The sequence below is a fragment of the Ailuropoda melanoleuca genome, chromosome 1 (assembly GCF_002007445.2).
Source record: "Ailuropoda melanoleuca isolate Jingjing chromosome 1, ASM200744v2, whole genome shotgun sequence".
In the NCBI taxonomy this organism is placed as follows: Eukaryota; Metazoa; Chordata; class Mammalia; order Carnivora; family Ursidae; genus Ailuropoda; species Ailuropoda melanoleuca.
In genome coordinates, this window is record NC_048218.1 from 9,879,006 (window position 1) to 9,891,604 (window position 12,599).

The 12,599-nt window shown below is 50.2% G+C and overlaps 1 long non-coding RNA gene across 1 annotated transcript; it reads right to left on the reverse strand.

Annotated features, from left to right (window-relative positions):
• Positions 1 to 3,117: 3,117 nt before the first annotated feature.
• Positions 3,118 to 9,898, reverse strand: LOC117801438. Its single transcript, XR_004623950.1, has 3 exons — positions 9,767 to 9,898; positions 6,417 to 6,633; positions 3,118 to 3,630 (listed from the first exon to the last, which is right to left on the reverse strand). It is a non-coding gene; the product is annotated as an uncharacterized LOC117801438 (long non-coding RNA).
• Positions 9,899 to 12,599: the final 2,701 nt, after the last annotated feature.

Sequence of the window (12,599 nt, forward strand, 5' to 3'; positions counted from 1 at the left end):
CGTGGAATCCCGGCTGCTCTGTGATGACCGGGTTTCTCTAAAGATGTGTGGTCATGCCTAATGGTAGCTCAGAATCTAGATGACAAAATGGGAACAGCTAGAAGCAGGAAGCCTGAAACAAGGTTTACGCCTTGCAAGGTGCTTTGCGTGCTGTCTCGACCAGAGGAAGTGAATCAGACTGGATGTGGGTGCCCTATGCTCGGTTATGGCTTCAGAAGCGGCCTGGACCCGGAGGGGAGCTCCTCCCAGGATCGCATGTCACAGTCTTCTTGAGGAGGTTTCAGGGACAAAGGGAACCTGGGACCGAGGTAGGAAGTTAACAAGAAACATATTTTGGAGTGATACAGCTCCCCTTACCACCATTTTTTTTAAGACAAGTTCAGACTGCTTTCACTGCCATTTCCTCTTGTAGCCTCAAAAAGGCAGGTGTGACTTTCATTGGCCTTGGTGGGGAAAGGCACTTGTTCAAGGTCTTCTGACCAACAAGTGACTGGACGTCTGGCCCAGCTACCTGGCCACCAGGCTGCTCTAACTTCTGAGGCCCAGCCCAATAGCCAGGAAGAAAGGACAAGAATCTTTTTTTTTTTAAAGATTTTATTTATTTATTCAACAGAGTTAGAGACAGCCAGTGAGAGAGGGAACACAAGCAGGGGGAGTGGGAGAGGAAGAAGCAGGCTCATAGCAGTGGAGCCTGATGTGGGGCTCGATCCCGTAACACCGGGATCACGCCCTGAGCCGAAGGCAGACGCTCAACCGCTGTGCCACCAAGGTGCCCCAGGACAAGAATCTTTGATGTTACCTAGCTTTTCATATTTTCAGGCACTGTCCTATACTTTCTCATAACTTTTCCAAGAGCTGGGAGGAAAAAAAAAAAAGGCCCTTCACAGATGAGCAATGTAAGACTCAGGAAAGTCAGAAGACTCGCCCAAGGCCATACAACAATTTACTCAGTCACCTGAAGTCCTAGTTAAACAAGGAAGAAGGGCTGGCATAGGAAGAAACTACGGACCGAGGATAGGCTGACACGGAACGGTGTGAGACTGGTCTCACGGAAACATCTACACCCGCTTGGTCATCTCAGTGCCCCACCCCCCCACCCACCCTGGTCACATTTATGCCCCTCATCCAAGGACACAGAGTCATTTCTGAAAGCATTTTTAAAGGGGGAACGCTTTGTCCCTGAAAAATATTTTCTATCTTCTTAAAAGTTCATTGAAAACATGAATACTGCCTGCGATAATTAATTGTCCAAATTACCCCAAAGTTTCTAGCACTGGCTCCTGGGCTAACCTAAGACAATGCCAAGGGAGACCAACCCAGAGCCGGCTCCGAAGCACATCTCTGCAGGGTTCGTGGTTGTGACAAAATCCTCCTGAAAGCACCCTATTGATAGCTCTGTTTATTAAATCTCCACTGGCTTCTGTTTCACATTTTTATTTTCTGCCCAACAAAGGATATACTGTTCTTTACTAAGATCCCTTGATTAAAAACTCAAGTGTTGAGTAATCTTGCTGCTCCCACCCATTCTAAGCCCTCGCCCTGTTCCTTGATTCCGTTCACTTGCACTTCCTTCTCTATGCCTCGGACGGAGATGGTCCGCGGAGGTCTGCGTTCGCGTGACCTGGCCGCACGCACAGGAGTCTGGCCAAACGGTAGCCCGGGAGGCCTCGGCATGGGCTCTGGGGGGAGGCGTGCCAGGGAGCTGGGAATTGCCTTTCTCCTGCTATTACTTGGAATATTCCACAGAAAGGAGCCTCGGGCATTAACCATTAATCAGGCTCTGGTTCTAGATGCAAACTTCCTTTATTAGCTGTTGCCCAGGGTGCCAGACGGCCCGGGCTGGCCGACCTCCGTGGAGCAAACTGGGGAAGGCCTCTTTTGACTCCGGCCGAGAAGGACAGAATTTCCTGGGGGGTGGTGGGGAGAGGGGCAAATCACTGCTTCGCTGCCGGCCCCTCATCAGCAGGCAAACATCACAGGGCCTGGGGGGACAGTTCTTCCAGGGCTGAAGGTCCCCACAGGGGTGTTGTTACAGGGGTCATGGCCGCAAAGCAGCACACAAATGTCACCTGTGAATGTCACTGCATTTCAAAATGTCTCCTCTTTCAAAATGGAAATTCATCTTCGGACTTCTCAGAAATACCAAGCAGAAGCTTTCTCATGGAAAAGTAACATTGTTGAATATTACTCAGCCGTCAGAAAGGATGATTACCCACCATGTGCATCGACATGGAGGGAACTGGAGGGGATTATGCTAAGCAAAAGTAGTCAAGCACAGAAAGACAAGTATCAGATGGTTTCACTCATATGTGGAACATGAGGAAGAGCACAGAAGAGCACAGGGGAAGGGAAGGAAAACTGAAGGGGAAGAAATCAGAGAGGGAGACAAACCAGGAGAGACTCTGGACTCCGGGAAGCAAACTGAGGGTTACAGAAGGGAGGGGGTGGGGGAGGGGGTAACTGGGTGATGGGCATTAAGGAGGGCACGTGATGGGATGAGCACTGGGCGTTACACGAAACTAATGAATCATTGAACACTACATCGAAAACTAATGATGTACTATATGTTGGCTAACTAAACATAATAAAAAAACTTAAAAAGAAAAAGGAACATTGCTGAAATCTGGGGTACTCTGATAGATGAGCTAGCCTGCTTCCCAGCCGCCAGATGGGGCCACCCAAAGATGTCTCCCAGAGAAGAGGAGTTTCCTTTGTCAAGATCTCCTGGGAAGGAGATGTCCTGTCTCCTGCAGCCACTTGCATTTCTGGAGATTGTCACTCTACAGAAAGTTTTACAGAGCAAGATCAAATCCCTCCTGGGTGCATGGATGGTATTCACGGGGTCCAGTCCTGAGGACAAGGAGGGAACATGCTTCTCCCTGAAGATCACATCCTCAGGGAAGCCCAGGGCCCTCAGAAAATGTGCTTCTTAATAAAGATAGAGATCGTCTCATCTGTGAAGAGGCATTGCGGTTGAAACTGTATATTCATTTCTTACCAGGGAAACTGCTTTTATCTCATTTAACATGAGTGAAGAAAGTAGCAGCCGAGGGCAAAATCAGCATGCAGTGCTAGTATCTGCTGTTCCAAAAAAAAAGAAGAAGAAAAATGTTTGCTCTTAGAACAGAAAAACATGAGACTAAAAAGAGCAAAAAATACTTTTTGAATTTTAATTTAATTGTTAAAATACAGCAACCTTACATCATTTAAGAGACACGAGGAGATCTCCCAGGGAAAACCAACCAACCAGCCCCAAAGGGCTGAGATCTCCGTGATTTATTTGGAGGTGGTCTCTTGTCAAAGCTGGGAAGTCAGGTCAGAGCTACCAGGCTACATGAAGGACTGCATGTTGAACAGAATGAGAGCATTTTCCTGCTAAAAACCACGTTGCAGATTACACAGGCCAAATTCGTCTCTTGGCAATAAGCACCCCAGGGCCTGGGGACCAGCGTTGCAGCCACTTGACGTTTGCTCTGGTGACCTTCCATTGAGCCAGGAGGCCTGCCTGCTTCTCCCGTGCACACAAGCTCGGAGCGCCATTCTTGCCTCCTCTCCCCCACTCGGCGTTCCTGTTTCGGCAGAGAGCTCCCCTTCCCACTCGAGTCCACAGACTTAGGACTCCCAAGGACCCTGCAACACAAGCAAGAGAAAGCAAATCCGTTCTCCCGAAAGTCTTGTCCCTTGAAAGACTGCCTGGTTTGGACAGAGAAGCCAGGAGCACCCCTGGAAACAGACAATACACCTGCATTGTGACGTGTAACCATCAGACATTGACAAACAGCACAGCATGAAACTCAAAAAGAGAATAGAAGAGAATTGGGTGAAAAAAAAGAGAGAGAGAGAGAATTGGGTGTTTTCTGTTTTGTTTTTCCAAACTGCATGCAACTGCTCTTAGATTATTTGTTTCTTTCTTTTATTTTTTTTAAGTAGGCTACATGCTGAGCATGGAACCCAACGTGGGGCTTGAACTCATGACCCTGAGATTAAGACCTGAGCTGAGATCAAGGGTCAGACCCTTAACCGACTGAGCCACCCAGGAACCCCTATTTGTTTCTTTCTAAAGATAGCTTTTTCTAACACAGGAGAAACCCGGGTCTGCCCGTGTTTCTTTTTCTTTTTCTTTCTTTCTTTCTTTCTTTCTTTCTTTCTTTCTTTCTTTCTTTGCTATTATAAGACCAAGACCATCCACCTTGGGAGACCACACATCATGGCCCACTACATGGCCCTCTCTTTAATGTGGCTGTTTGTTTGTTTCTTTCTTTCTTTCTTTCTTTCTTTCTTTCTTTCTTTCTTCTTTCTTTTTTTTTTATCTTTACAACTGGCTTTGGAGCTGCATGCAGGGAAGGCCACGGAGGAGAAATTTGTCTGCCTGGTATGTGGGACACTTGGCCACCTGTGCAACATGGAGCAAAATCATAACAAAGCACAGTATTGACCAACTGCAAAGACTCCTTCCTTCACCCTCTCTCCCCACCCTTTGGCAAAAGCCTGAGTAAATAGGTACATTTGGTGCCAGGACTTGAGGGTCAACAAACCCCTGCTTTGTCAGAGGAACCTGGAAATCAAGTCAGTGGACTTCACAGAAATGCCCTACCTTCTCCCTCCATGGCTGTTTGAGTTTGGGGATTAGGAATAAAAGTATCTCAGGGAAGCCTGCCAAGAACATATGCAGCAAATATTTAACACTATGGTGTGTCCTGGGGCCACCTAAGCTGTTTGCCAGTATCAGGTCAGCTGACCTCAACCCATGGGCTTTGTACAATGAGGTAGACATCCTTTGGAATGGCCATCATAGGTTCTCCAACTCTTCGGTGACAGGAGAACCCTGAGATAGTCCCCAAGATCCCCAGACCCCGTGTGCCCTGCATAATTCTCCCACCCTCAAGGAGGGCAGGACCTGTGAATACAGTGGAATGTCACTCCCCTGATTAGGCTACGTTATACAGCAAAGATGAAGGGGTTTTGCATACCTCATTAGAGGCCTTGCTCAGTTGACTTTACTTAAGGACATTAGCCTGGTTGGGCCTGACTTCCTCAGTTACCTTGAAACCTAAAGAAGAGTATCCTAGGTGGGCCTGACCTAATCAGATGAGCCCCTTTAGAGAGGGACTAGAGGTCAGGGTTGGAAGAAGTCAGAGGGATCTCAAGCAGCAGCGACATTCTTCTGTTGGCCTTGCAGAAGCAAACAGCCACATTAAAGAGAGGGCCATGTAGTGGGCCATGATGGGTGGTCTCCCAAGGTGGATGGTCTTGGTCTTACAATAGCAAAGAACTGAATTCTGCCAACAACCAGTGAGTTTAGAAGTGGACCCCAGCCTCAGATAAGAATCACAGCCCTGCCTGACACCTTGATTTCTGCCTGTGAGACCTGAGCAAAGGACCCCCCCCCATAGCACACCTGGTCTCCTGACCCCCAGACCCTGTGACATGGTAACTGGGTGCTGCGTTAAGCTACTGAGTTTGGGGTAATTTGCTGGCAGCAGAGAAAATGAGCACATTACCCTAGAATCACAGAGAGGAAATGGGACCACATTTTCTCCATTGTTTCTCCATCCCCATGTTTTCTGTGCTCACTTTTCCCTGTCAAGATGAATGTTCAAAGTCAAGCCTTGCTGTATGTACAGCATGGATGGGGGAGGGGAATCAGAAATGCTCCCGAGACCTCTGCCCTTGGCAGTTTGGTTTCTAGAAAGTCTGGTTGATGGCATAGGATGTGTTCTGAGAAGAGGTAGCTCATTAGACCATTGTGGGTGATGAATCCTTCCTTCATCTTACCTGATCAGATGATTAAATATTGCTGGTTTGGTCTCAGACTGCAGGATCTTTCTAGATGGGGCGAGTGGCTCTACCAGAAAGCAAAACATCTGACAAAAATCCCCAAAGCAGGCAGCTCAAAGGGTCTGAACTTAGAACCAGCCCCTGGGCGAGGGCTGCTGCGGGTACGGTGCTCATCAGCACACCAGGGTGGGGGTAGGGGGGTCCCCCGAATTGTTACTGGTGCTTAACTGCAGTGGGAAATGACCCAGAATTACCTTTCATCCCATCCCCACCTTGGACAGATGAGGAAACCGAGGCCAGGAAGGTTAGCTGTCTTTCCCGAGACCCCAGCCAGAAGCAGCAGGGAGGGGCAAGCCCAACAGCCGGGCTCTCAACTCCATCCCATCTGGTCCCCTGTCCTCTAGCACAGAATGACCCAAGCGTTGCCTATTGGCTAGACCACCAGCTCCCTCAAATCGATCCTGGCTCAGTCTGCACCTGACTAGCTGCCAGTGCTCTGCTGGAAGCATGAAGCCAGCTCTGCTGAGGCCGTCTTGCCTCACCCCTGCTTAACCTCACCCAGCGAAGTTTCCGGGAGCTGCAATAACACAGGACCCACAGAGGAGGGGGCTTCAAACCACAGAAATGTATTCTCTTACTCTTCGGGAGGTGGGAAGTGTGAAGTCAACGTGTGGGCAGAACCACGCTCCCTCTGAAGGCTTCACGGAGGACCCTTCCTCGCTCCCCCTCCCAGCCTCTGCTGGCTGCGGACCAGCCTGGGCAGCCTCTGGCCTGTGACTTCACTGCTTCTGTCTCTGCCTTCGTCCTCATGCAGCCCCTTCCCTCTGGGCGTGTACGTCTCCATGTCTTCTGTTCCTAGAAAGGCCATAGTCAGATTGCATTTGGGGTCCACACTAATCCAATAAGACCTCATCTTAATGTAACTGATTACATCTGCAAAGACTGCGTTTCCAAGTACCCTCATCCTCTGAGACTGAGTGGGCACGAATTTAGGGGGACACTCTTCAACCTGGTACGCTGATGTCACAGGTGTGCCCATGGTTGGCTCCACCAACTGCCCTAAGAGTAGAGATAGATTGTAAGGGGCAACCTTCTCCGTCACTCATCTCCTTCACTCCCCCCCACCAGGACTCATCACCCAGACCCAGAAATGAGAGTTTATGCTGGAAATAGTTCGATGAGCATCTTGCCACGGGCTGTTAATCCTGGCTGCATAAGAGATTTGCCTGGGAAGTTGTTTTGTTTGATTGTTGGTTGGTTGGTTGGTTTTGAGAGAGAGAGAAAGAGAGTGGGGAAGGGGCAGAGGGAGAGAGAGAATCCCAAGCAGACTCTAAGCTCAGCATGGAATCCCACGCAGGGCTCGATCTCACGACCCTGAGATCATGACCTGAGCCAAAATCAAGAGTCAGACGCTCAACTGACTGAGCCACCCAGGTGTCCCATTGCCTGGGAATATTTTTAAAATACCAAAGTCCAAGCCTAACTCCAAAGATTCCAGTTCAGTTGATCTGAGGTGTGGCTTGCATGTTGAAAATTTTTAAAGTTGCCCAGATGATGCTGATATGCAATCAAGATTGAAAGCCCCCCAACCTAGCCCAACTGCTTAGTTTTTGGGTGAAGACATGGAACAGGCAAACAATGCCCCTCCCCTCCATTTATTGCTATCTCCAAACCCGGAAGCTGCCAGTTCTCTGACTGGAATGTCCCGCCCCCTCTAGATGGTACAAGGCCCCGAAGTTGACAGAACAAGGTCTCTGGGGTGGTCCGCACCCTCCACTCATGAGAGAGAAGCAAGTAAGTCTCCCCCAGAACCACAAGGCAAGATGGCAGCCACTGCTGTCTCAGCGGACACCCATGGCCTATGGGACCACATACACTTGTGTAGACTTTGTAAACTGTGAAGTGATCTATAAATGTGCTTTATCATTTCCATCACTTCATTTGTGGACGCATCCCCTCAGCAACACTGTAAAAATCTTTAAGTGTATCCCCTTGCCCACTTACCCACTTGGTTTCCATTACACAGATTCTTGGGTGTCTTTCTGGCCATGCTTCTATTTTCTTATTGTAACTACACATTTTTTAAAAGCAAGAACCTTTTTTTTAATTTCTTTTTAATCTTTGTGTATTCCAGTATCACAGTCAATACAACCAATTCTTTCCCCTGCATGAGCTAGCAAAAACCACCAAAGTATGCACCAGCGTCCTCCCAACACCTGAACCACTGCCAGATGACCTTAAGATTTTCTTTCAAACAAGATTCACTTTCAGGACCAGTGAGTCATTTGTGAGCTGTACAAAATGCATATATACGTACATGCACGCACGCATAAAATAAAATAGAAATGGAAAGATTCAGATGGAAGCAAGACCAGCCCTGCAGCAGTCTCTTTTAGAATCCTGCTGCCTCCCTAACCCATTTTCTCCTTCGTCTTGGCTCCAAAGTGGGGAGAACCCCAGATCACAAGGAAAGGGAAACCCCACGACCTGATGTGACCAGGCCTCAACACCTCAGCCTTGTACAGACTTAAGAACCAAGAGGCAAAGATCCTTGTTAAAATAACCTACATTTTTCTTTTACTTCTTTTAGTTCAGTCCACACTGTGGGGAAAGTGTGCACATGTTTAAGACGACCGCAAATGTGTATGTTTCAAAAACTCTGGTACCTGATGTGACTGGAGAGGGCCTGGCGGCAGCCACTGCTCAAAATTCCCAGGCTACACAGTGTCCCTGACCCCCGCCACCCACCACCCACCATCCGCCAACCTCAACTCCAGGCAATTTGTAGCTGCGGCTAAACTCGACTTTTGTCTACTCCGTGGGCTTCCGGAGAGGCCCCTCAGGCACCAGAAAGTCCTTGCATACCTGTGGTGTAAGCCACTGTCACCTCCACCCCTGCGGGAGTCCCCCACCCCTCCTCTGTCCCCCTCTCCCTCCTCCTCCTCCCTCCCCTCTTCCTCTTCCTCCTGCCCCTCCCCTTCCCCCCTCCTTCTCCTCTCCACCTCCCTTTCTTTGAGGCCTCTTCCAGGGAAATCCAAGGTCTATCTCTATTTTGGCTTTTTTATTTTTTTTCTGAGCAGAAAGATGTCGATAGAATCTTCCTGGTCCACTTTCTGCGGGGTTGTGAGGAAGCTGCCTTCTGGTTTGATGAAAGGCTGTTCTTCCTTTACTAATGTTCAAAAAGTCAGCACTCCAGGGTGCCAAAAAAAAAAAAAAAAAAAGAGCCAGCAAAGAGGTGGGCTTCGGTCAGGGTCGAAGGTGAGTACCACATGGTAATAATACAGTCACCGAACAGTCTTCTCAGGCAGCACAGCAGCTGAGCCCGGGATTTGGACGGCAGTCTGAGGACTGGGGACTAGTCCGTGGGACCCCATGTCCAGATCGCCTGGCTGCTTTTTTTTTTTTTTTTTAAGATTTTATTTATTTGACAGAGATAGAGACAGCCAGCGAGAGAGGGAACACAAGCAGGGGGAGTGGGAGAGGAAGAAGCGCTCATAGTGGAGGAGCCTGATGTGGGGCTCGATCCCACAACGCCGGGATCACACCCTGAGCCGAAGGCAGAGGCTTAACCGCTGTACTGCCCAGGCGCCCCCGCCTGGCTGCTTTTTGATCTAGCTCTATGGCGAAATCAATGGATGGATTTATCGATTGCTTGACCACTGATTGGGGAACAATTTAGTAGGTTGCCAGACTCCGGCCCAGCCCTGCAGACGTCCAGCAGTGACCTCACAGGAGCAGGACCTTCTTCTGCTTTCCTCTGACCCCACGGTGAGCAGCCCCTTCCACCCTCCCGGGCAGGCAAGGGGCCAAAAGGAGGTTTGCGGGGACAGAGCCACAAGACGGAGGAGAGACAATGCCTCCCCACCGGCCGCGACCACCTTCCTCCAGGCCCAGGGCTGTGAGCAGAGCACAGGGCGGCTCGGGGAAATGGTGGGAAGAGGAAGCAGAAATCTCAGATGCTCCAGGTTTCTCAGGATCCAGAACTCACCCCTTCCAGGAACCCCTCATGCCTCTCCCAGCCGTCACTGTGTTGGGCTCCAGGAGGGAGCGCTGGGCTCATGGGCTCCGAGGGGAAGAGGCCAAGGTGTGGACCAAGGGCTCTTAGCTCCTGAAGTCCACGAGGCAATGCCCGCCATACCCCCGTCTGGGTTCACAAACAGGAAGTGGCTGAGTTATGCTAGAGGCAGGCTTGACCAGGAGCTTCCTGTCCATGAGAGCACTTCCTGTGGTGGGACAGAAAGCCACAGGAGAGAGCGGGAGCCCCAGCATGGACATCAGAAAATACAGCCCCACTTGGGTGGGGACCTTCTGGAAGCTGGGCTGAGACCAGTGGGAGCATTTTATGCTTTGTGTCTCTGGCCCAGAAAAGCCACCCTCTGACCAGTGGGCTGACCTTGAATGACACCTTGACATCTGGCCTGGGTTTGTATGAAGCTCTTTAGCGAATCAGTGTCAGGCCCAGAGGGGGAGCGGGGAGGGGTGTCAGGCCAACTACTACCTGCCGGAAGCCCAGTTCCCGCAGAAGGTGGGGTGATGCCCCCCACCTCTGGGAACGGAAGGAAGGGAGAAGTGCGAAGAAGGACAGCTGGGCCCGGGTGGGTCTCGGGCTCTGGCTCGAACACCACTCACCTCGAGGTATCTGCTTATCCAAGTCTCCGAGGCTCAAGGACATGTTACACTGCTGAAGACTGTGTCTCCAAGTCAGATGGGAGGGGTCCTGATGGAGCCATCAGTTCATTGTGGAGCCTGTCTGTTGACAGGATGCGGGACAGATTACTGGCCCCGCCCACAGTGACCCACTAGAGGGGACAGCGGAGCAGCCCCACCCAAGCCGGGCTATATTTTCTGATGCCCATGGTGGGGCTCCCACACTCTCCTGTGGCTTTTTGTCCTGCCCCAGGAAGTGCTCTCAAGGACAGGAAGCTCCCAGTCAAGCCTGCTTCTAGTTAGTTCCCTTCATGGCAGGGAAACAGGAGGTCAGGGCATAACTGCCTTCCACTTGCGCTGAAAAGTTCAGGGTCATGCAAACCTGTCCATTTTGGCATGACCCATATCAGAGGAGCAAATACAGGGAAAAAATCACGTGTGTGCAGCCAGCCACAGAGAGCCCCCGAGTACACCGATTTCTACCTGACCGTGAGATGTTCCCATTTTCCAGACGAGAAGAGCAAGTCTCAGAGAGATTAAAGGATTATTCAGACATGTCAGAGGCATCGAGAGCAGGCTTAGGACCCAACGTCTGCTGTTGTTTGGTTTTGGGTTTTTTAAAACATCACCACTGCTTCAAGGGTCCTCACAGGGAAGAGGCTAGTAATAGGTTTAACTTGTTAGCACTTAATGCCAGATCAGGGAAAAGCAAGCAAGCAAGCAAAAACCCCAATGCTATTTGAACCCCCTTTTACAAAGCCCAGGAGTGTTCTGAGCAATGGCCATTACCCTCTTCCTGGTTTGATTATCCTGGACCCTGAGGGGATCTGCACCATTTAACAGCTTCCCAGGATTCTGTGCGGTGTCGGTGACGTATGTACTAGTAAAAGGTTGGGGCTTCAGAAAGGGGCCTCAGTCAGGTTCACAAGCATTAGGCCCTGAAAAGGCAGCTTTGCAGGGGACAGAGCCCAGCAGGTCAGCGGACTCATGGGTGACCCCGGGCCCATCACTGATGGCCACTGTCTTTGTCCACTCACCCAAGAGGCAGCTGGGAACCCCTTACAGAAGGGATGGAGGGAAGAGATGGGAGTAGAGTGTCATCAAGAAACTGGCCTCTCTTCCTGAGGGTTGTTAGGACCACTGAAATGCTTAGGAGCCACAGGAGAGGCAATGACACAGGACAGTGTGGACAGCAGTGCCTGAAAGGGGAGGAATGAGCAGCAGGTTGAATAAGACCCCCATCCCCAATCACTGGGCCATTGGTGGCCCAATCCCAGGCGTGACTTCCTAAATAGATGCCTTTCACCCCCAAATCTGCAGCTCCCTGCTTTGGAACACAATTTCCCCTGGACAGTGACGGGGACCCCAAAACGGCAGCTCTGGGCTCGCTCCCTAACTCAACGGCCTTCTCCAGGGCAAGGGTCATCAGATACTCAGCACAAACCCTCCGTAATGGGGAGAATGACATTGTCAGAGCACAGGCTGCAATGGCCAGCAGCCGCCCTATTGGGTCCCTGAGCACACAGGCAGGCAGCAGCTGGGTCCCCCTGACCTGCAAACACCACCGAGAGTCACAGTGAAGGACAGTCCCTCTAGGAGCAGGGGCCACACGAGTGCATCAGATCTTATCAAGTGGTTGTGCCCTGATGGGAAACTGACATATCGAAAAATTCAGAATTAAAGCTCTGTGTGGACAGAGAAATTATTTTGGAATGCAAACAAATGTATCCCAATGTATCCATTGAATGCATCCAGGGTTCTGTGAATTACATATTCTTGGGATGATGCAACCCTTGGTTCTCTTAACTATAAAATAAATGTTGGACTTTTCTTATTAAAAAAAAAAGACATTCTTTTAAAATTCTTTCAAAGCCTAATTAGGAAGCACTGGAGGTGGGGACTGAGGTATAGGTGCGAAGACATGTTACGGTCACTGGCTGGAGGACACATGCAAGGGAGCAAGGCTGACCTCACTCACAATGTGTGTGTGTCGGGGGATGTGTGCACACGTGTGTGTATGTGAGTGTGTGCCTCTGCATGAGCGTATGGCGTTATATGTGTGTGTGTGTGAAAGTACGCTTGTGACAGTACGCTTGTGACAGCGTTATATGTGAACATGTTTGTGTGGGTGTGACTGTGTGAGGGTCTGTATGTGCGTCCGTGAGTGTGTGTGT